Below are 8,288 nucleotides of genomic sequence, written 5' to 3' on the forward strand. Positions count from 1 at the left end.
CCCGGGTTTTGGCAGGATTGCTGAGGTGGGGTTCGCCGTGGGGCATCCTGGGAAAGGACTTCGCTGGTCATTCCTTGGTCTCCGGGGAACTGGCTTTAAGCTGTGACCTGAACTCCCCTGGACCTGCTTCTGCAGTCCCCTAGATCATCAGCCAGGGCCTATGGCTCAATGCTTTGCAGTTCTATCCCATGGAGGGAAGGACAGCATTAGAGACAGAACAGAGAGGAGGCCAGGCGAGCAACCAAGGATTGGCAACTCAGAGGCCTTTGAGTCCTGGATCTGTGCCCCTCATGGAGAACCCAAGGATCATGGAGGAGACTGCAGTGAGCAATCCCAGGCAATCCATGGTTTGGGGGAGAAAGGCCCATCAGGAAATTATAACACCCACATGTCAGGATTGGGGAACGTTAAGCCACTAGGATGCATATGTGGCTAAAGTCAGTGGGTGAGAAGCAGGGCTTAAGGGATAGCTGTCTCATCATCACTTGCCAGCTCCATGCCCTGCCCTAAGATCTGCTACCACCTGGGGCTCATTTTGAGCTCAACCAGGGCCCTCTCCCTCTCCACGCAGATGTCCACCTGAGGCCCACCTAGGTCTATGCCGTTTTAGAATGTTTCTCCCAGGACTGTCTTGTTCTGTTTCCATGACCCTGGGCTGCCCTGACATGTGTTATCGTCTCTGACATCCTCCCTCCCAGTGCCCTGCCTTCCCATACAAGATAGTCCACCTCACAGGGAATCTGGAGGACCACACTGGGATCCAGTGTGCGGAAATGTTCTATTTTCTTCATGGACAGGTATTTTGGAGCTTCCTCAGGAGCTGGGAATGTGAAGAGATCGCAAAATGGTTGGGGACCTTCAGTGTGTGTCCAGGGAGGGAACCTGGCTGGCAAATAAGGGCCACCTGAGTAATGGTATGGAAATCCAGTGTCAGTTATCTCCTTAAAGACCTGCTTTGTTACATCACCTACTATTAATATAAAAGTTAATTTCTTACAATAATGAAAAAACAAATTTCAGTATGAAGAAATATAATTTATTGATAATTGTATGGAAGAACTCCTGACTGATCCATTTTCCATTGTAGTTCTTATGCGAGACTTGAGGTGTTTAGCAAGTTTTAACATACAGACAAAAGACTGGGAGAATATGTTCACTAATCCTTGGCAGAATTAAAAAAAATAATAAGATATCAGTATAGACAGATTTTCAACGAAGCTAGATTTGTTATTTGATTTTCATCTTAATGTTACATTATTTCTATTTGTAGTTCTAAAATACTCTTTCTTCTTTGAAATGACAGATGTATATGGTGGGATGTGTCAAGTGCCCTTGGTCCGATTAAATGAAACAATCATTGTTCTTTTGGAAACTGGAGTAGGGCTCACGTGTCAAGCTAGACTACAAAGTAGGCAGCATGCGGTTTGAGGAACAAGATCTTCTAGTGCCCGAGCTCTTTCTTCCTCTATGTACTCTATATCCTTATTTTGCTTTGCAGTTTACAATGTCATGTTGTTCCCTACTCCCTTCTTTCCCAAATAGAAACCAACTTTGAAAAACAATCAGCTTTCAGACATTTATCCAACTCACAGGCAAAGTGAGAGTGAACTGTAGGTGCTAGAAACCGCAATCCACTGCTGTCAATTTTATTTTCTCATGTACGTTAATCTCTCCCTCTCTACCACCTCAGTATACATATACAGCTGTGATCTAAATTCTTAGATTGCTTTTATAAATTAGAATTTTTCCCGTTGTTTACTCCCCTGACACCTACCCCTTCATTACTTTTCTCCACTAAGCACGCTGTACCCACTTCCCTCATTTCTTCCCACTGGCTTTTCAGTTCAGTTCAATTGGGTTTTGGTCTCATTCCACTGGAACTACTTTTATCAAGGACAGCATTCCCATCTGTACTATTAAAACCACTGGTTACTTTACCATTTTCCTCTTACTCAAATTCTCAGCTTTATTCTGCACATTAGCAACTCTCTGTTCTTCAAACACAGAGCTAGGCCAAAATTCTCCTATTTTAGAGGGTTGGCAGCTGTTTTTTTCCCTCTTTATCAATGGCTGCTCTTTCAGATATATCACATAAGACTTCCCTGGAGAAAGCTTCACTTAGTGCCCAATGTACAGTAGTTCTGTCTGTTATACCAACCGTCACTACTATCTGTTACTCTCTTTCCGCGTCCCAAAATTTCCTTCACAACATTTACGACTGCTTGTGTCTTTTATTTATTATCTGTCTCTCCCTCTATGTAAAGCTTCATGAAGTTGGGGACCATTAACCCCATATTCATTGCTGTACCTCCAGAACCCAGCACAGTGCTTTTTGCATAGTAATAAACATGCATGCAATATTTATTATTCAATGAGTAATACACCTTAATAATCTTGAATAATGATAAAGATTAATAATAATCTAGAATCTTAATAAAGTTGCATTGAATAATTTGATGGATAGATGAATGGCAAGAATCCCACAATATTTTTTACTAGCCTCAATTTGAAAACTCATGCCAAGACTTGTGGACTTTATCTTTACAATGATTCTTGCACCTGTCTCTTTCTTCCAGTCCTTGCTTCAACTTTCTTTACCCAGGCCACCATCATATGTTAGTTTAAGCATTTAATAAAACTCAGAACTCACCTTCTGTCTTCTCTTGCTGATCTTCAACCCATCCTATATATTGCAGTTAGTCTTATAACCTTTGTGAAACTCTGATATTATTTTCCTATGAAAAAACAACAACAGCAACAAAAACTTGCCTTTGTGTAGACAGTTTGTTCTAAACTTTCTATCCTGGCATTTATGGGCCTTGAAGACCTGGCTGTAACTGATACAAGCTCTAAATGATCATAATGTCCCACGTATTTGTCTAGCTCTTTTTTGTGTGTACTTCTCTTTTGAAAGATTTATGACTCAAAGTTGTGTTATTACAACATTTAATAGAATGAGAACATGATGAGGGCAGAAACATGGTATGTTTTCCAATCTCAATATTTACAGCACTCTATGCATATTTACTGAAAAATCATTGTGTGCCCCAATTCTTGACGCTCTATGTTCAGTATCAAATAGAATATAGAATATAAAAATGATCAATTGCAAACCCTATATAGTGTTCACGTGTAACTAAAAATACCGAATTCTGTACATTTTGTTTAAGGCAATGGATATGACTTATTATCTGTGCTACTCTTAAATATTGTTGTGCAACTGGTGCCTGCAGTTTCCTGAGCCAAAAGACGAAAAGTTTCGTCCTTAGAAATTTTTCGACTAAAAACTCCTCCAAATAATAAGAAAACACTTAGCGAAAAAAAAAAAAAAAAAAAAGGTATTGCTGCATGTGGTCTTTTCCCCAGAAAGATATGCAAGATATGAAGGGAACAATAGGATCAGGAAGTGTACTCAGAAGATGAAACTGTATAATGTGAAAAAACCCACTCTGAACAGTTCTGGCACGGGCTATCTGCCTGCAGGCCCTGGTATTGACCCTTAAGCATGCTGTTCAGAATTCCATTATAGAGGAATTAAGGTGGCCAAGAATATATGTTTGTGTGTGTGTTTGTATGTGTGTGTGTGTCTGTGTGTGTGTATGAGGGAGTTTCACTCTTTCTTATATATGTATATATGAGTGTGTGTATACATATACATGCATATGTGTATACACACACACACACACACACACACACACACACCCCTACGTACAAGAGACAGAACCTCACTTTCTTGCCCAGACTGGACTGGAGTGCAGAAGCTCAATCTCTGCGCACTGCAGCTTCATCCTCCTGAGCTCAAGTGATCCTCCTGAACAATCCTCTCACCTTAGCTTCTTCAGTAGCTGGGAACACAGGCACACACCTCCAGTCCTGGCTAATTTTTTGTATCTTTTGTAGAGACAGGGTTTCACCATATTTTCAAGCTAGTCTCCAACTCCTCAGTTCAAGTGGTCCACCCACCTCGGCCTCCCAAAGTCATGGGATCACAGACTTGAGCCACTGTGCCCGAGAACATATATTTCTAAATATTTCAAAATATTAATTTTGGCTGGGTGCGGTGGCTCACACTTGTAATCCCAGCACGTTGGGAGTCCAAGGTGGGTGGTTCAGGAAGTCAGGAGTTCAAGACCAGCCTGGCCAATGCAGTGAAACCACGTCCCTACTGAAAATATAAAAATTACTTAGGTGTTTTGGTGGGTGCCTGCAATCCCAGCTACATGGGAGGCTGAAGCAGGAGAATCCCTTGAACCCAGGAGTCGGAGGTTTCAGTGAGCTGAGTTCGCAGCAGTGCGCTCCAGTATGGACTACCGAGCTAGACTCCATTTCATAATACTAATAATAGTAATAACAATAATAATTGTTACTTGTATCATTCTGCATGAGAACAGTGTAATACAATTAAGAGCAGATGAGTACATAGGAACTTACTTTCATGGAATATTGTTCTTAACATAGTTGTTCTCAATTTTCAATGCACATAATTTTTCCTTCATGAATCTATAAGCTTGAGGTTTGAACACTCCACACTCAACACCTGTAGGGAATGCAAGTGAAAGCCTGCAGTCAGAATGTTACATCCTATTCCATGGGTACTAGCTGTTCCAGTGACATTTGTTAACATTTAGAAAAGGGTTGACATGATGTGCATAATTTTAATCAATCCTGGTGTTGTCTCTGAGTAAACAAAGTGCATGAGTGACATTGGAGATACTTCATGCTTTATCCCTGGATATATACTTATCTTCTAGTTTCATTTTTGTGTGTTTATTTTTGAGGTAGAGTTTCGCTCTTGTTGCCCAGGCTGGAGTGCCATGGCGCGATCTCAGCTCACCGCAAACTCCACCTCCTGGATTCAAGCGATTCTCCTGCCTCAGCCTCCCAAGTAGCTGGGATTACAGGCACTGGCCATCGTGCTGGGCTTATTTTGTACTTTTTTTTTTTTTTTTTAGTAGAGATGGGATTTCTCCCAGTTGGTCAGGCTGATCTTGAAATCCCAACTCCTAGTGATCTGCCCACTTCAGCCTCCAAAATTGCTGGGATTATATGCAGAAGCTACCGCTCCCGGCCTTTCTAAATTATTTATTTATTTATTTATTTATTTATTTATTTATTTATTTTGAGATGGAGTTTCAATCTTTCTTCCAGGCTGGTGTTTAATGGTTAAGTGGTGCGATGTCAGATCACTGCAACCTCTGCCATTCAGGTTTAACCGATTCTGCTGCCTCAGCCTCCTGAGTAGCTACGATTACAGTCACCCCCACACCATGCGTGGATAATGTTTGTATTTTCATTAGAGATGGGCTTTTGCCATTTTACCCAGGGTGGTCTTCAAATTCTGACTTTAGGTGATCTGCCCGCCAGTGCCTCCCAAAATGTAGGATTGCAGGCGTGAGCCACCGTGCCTGGCCTTCTGTTTTCATCTTACGCCATGATTGGTTCGTCTTCCAGCTATGCTCCAGTCACCCTGAATTATGTTATACTCACTTTGATTCCAATAATGTACGAGCTTTTTTGTGTCCAGGCTCTCGCACAGGGCATTTCCTGTGTTTGGATTCCCCTTCCCATCTTGTCTGCCTTAAATACTACTACTCATTCTACTCTATCCAGAGCACTTGATGGTGCACATTCTGAGTTTCTAAGTAAAATATAGATGTATGTTACATAGATTTTTATGGAAAGAATCATCATAGATTTCCTCACCTTTAAAAAGTGTCTGTGACCCCATAAATATTAAGATTCATTTGTTTCTGCCCATAATCAAACGTGAAACAGTAAAAGCATACACTGAGACCTCCTCATTTCCAACTGACCCAAACAAATTATCTGTCACAGATATTCTGTCCCTTTTCTCAGTTTTTATAGCACTTTATGTCTTTTTTTTCTTGAAACAGAGTCTCACTCTGTTGCCTATGCTGGAGTATAGTGGCATGATCTCCGTTCACTGCAACCTCCGTCTCCCGGGTTCAAGCAATTGTCCTGCCTCAGCCTCCCAAGAAGTTGGGACTACAGGTGTGTGCCACCAAGGCTGGCTAATTTTTTGTAGAGACAGGGTTTTACCTTGTTAGTCAGGATGGCCTCAATCTCCGGACCTCATGATCCTCCCTCCTTGCCCTCCCAAAGTGCTGGTGAGCCACTGCGCATGAACTACTTATCTCTCTTTTTACATCATTTCTATTTGTCTCCCTTTGGACTCAGCTATCACTGAAGGCAGAAACAATGTCTTATTCACCTTTGATCACAGAACTTAGCACAAATGGATTCATTTTAGCTGGGAGAATGTTGAAGCTTAAATCAATGTGCCTGGAATTTAAAATTAGCAATTTTCATATGCTAAAATTCTGGAGGATACAGTGCTTGCATCTTCTAACTATTACCCATACATTTAAAATTTTGACAGTCATTGCCCATCTTCAGGTTGTAATGTGAATACCAAGAAATACAACATTTCTGCTTAATAAAATATGACAACCTTCAGGTATGATAGGTTAACACAGACAGAATCAGTGTGATGGTATCTGCTTCTCCAAGATAATTTTTTCCAATTATTTTATTTATATGAATTATAGAAGTGAAATAAATAAGTAAAACAAAGGGGGATAAATTGTTGGCAAATAATTAAAAAGTCTCAGAACATAAGGATGCTTATTTACAGATTAAAAGGCGAACACCTAGCAAAATAGCATGAAAATCGATGAAAGCAGACTCGTGTCAAGATACATCAATGTACAATTTGAGAACACTGAGAACAAAGAGAAAATGGTGTAAGTTTCCAGAGAGGTAAAAATAGGTCACGAACAAAGGATGAGGAACCAGATGATTTAGAAATTTTCAACACTGGCCAGGCATGGTGGCTCATGCATGTAATCCCAGCACTGTGGGAGGCCAAGGCGCAGTTTGGGAGGCCGAGGTGCACTTTGGGAGGCCAAGGCAGGCGAATGACCTGATGTCAGGGGTTTGAGACCAGCCTGACCAACATGGAGAAACCCCATCTCTACTAAAAACACAGAATTGTCCAGGCATGGTGGCGCCTACCTGTAATCCCAGCTACTGGGGAGGCTGAGGCAGGAGAATCACTTCAATCCAGGAGGTGCAGGTTGCGATGAGCTGAGATCCTGCCATTGTACTCCAGCCTGTGCAACAGGAGCGAAACTCCATGTCAAATTAAAAAAAAAAAAAAAAAATCTCAACACTACCGCTATAAAGCAGAAGGCAATGGATTATGGAGTTCTGATTTGAAAATTCTAAAAGAAACTGATTTCTGACATATGTTTTTATTTCCAAATAGACTAAAATCAAATGTACAAGGAGAAAACATAACATTTTTCAGACATATGAGAACTCGAAAATTTTGTCTCCAGGTGAACCTTTCCTCAAGAAATTACTAGAGATTTTTTCCTACCAAAAAGAAGAAGTAAACCAAGAAAGATAAAGATGTGAAATGCAGAAAACAGGACACACAAGAAAAGAGAAAGATAAATTCTTAAAAGGGTAGTGAATGTAAGTCCTAGAATGAGACAATTGAAACAGGCCTGGAGGGCAACCAGTCAAGACTGTCGTAGGGAAGCAGGCTATAAGAGAGTGTTCTTCAAGGTGGGAGCATTTATACAGCAATTGATGTGAATAAAAGTCTTGATATGAGATTTAAAAAACTACTAAAGAATTTTCAATTGAGTTAACACAAGTTGAAATAAAATTAAGTGGAAATTGAACAACAAAATTAAAACCACTATTTCTCAGCAATCCATGGATTATCATAATAGGAATTTAAATGTACTTAGAACTTCACGATACTGCAAATATTACAGATTAAATTTGTGAGTAGCAGGAAAAGTGACATTACAATAGGAGTTTAAAGAGAAATGTTTCTACAACAACTTGAAAATTAATGTACTAGATATTTAAATAAAGAACTTTTCTTCTGTTCACCTTTGTTTCTCACAGGGTACACTCGCTGTGTAGCCCAGGCAGGAGTGCAGTGGCATCATCTCCATTCACCACATCCTCTGCCTCCCAGGTTCCCCCTCTCGACTAGCTGGGATTACAAGCATTCGTCACCATGCCCAGCTAATGTTTTGTATTTTTAGTAGAGGCCAGGCTTCACCATGTTGGCCAGACTGGTCTCCAACTGCTGATCTCAGGTGATCTGCCCGTCTCAGCCTTCCAAAGTCCAAAGTGCTGGGAATACAGGCGTTAGCCATCGTGCCCAGCCAACTACAGTACTTTTTACCTAAGCGACTGGACGAGTGGAGTTGCTTTGTTTTTTTTCTTTTTTGACACATGGTCTC

The sequence above is a fragment of the Pongo abelii genome, chromosome Y, assembly GCF_028885655.2.
Source record: "Pongo abelii isolate AG06213 chromosome Y, NHGRI_mPonAbe1-v2.0_pri, whole genome shotgun sequence".
Classification (NCBI taxonomy): Eukaryota; Metazoa; Chordata; class Mammalia; order Primates; family Hominidae; genus Pongo; species Pongo abelii.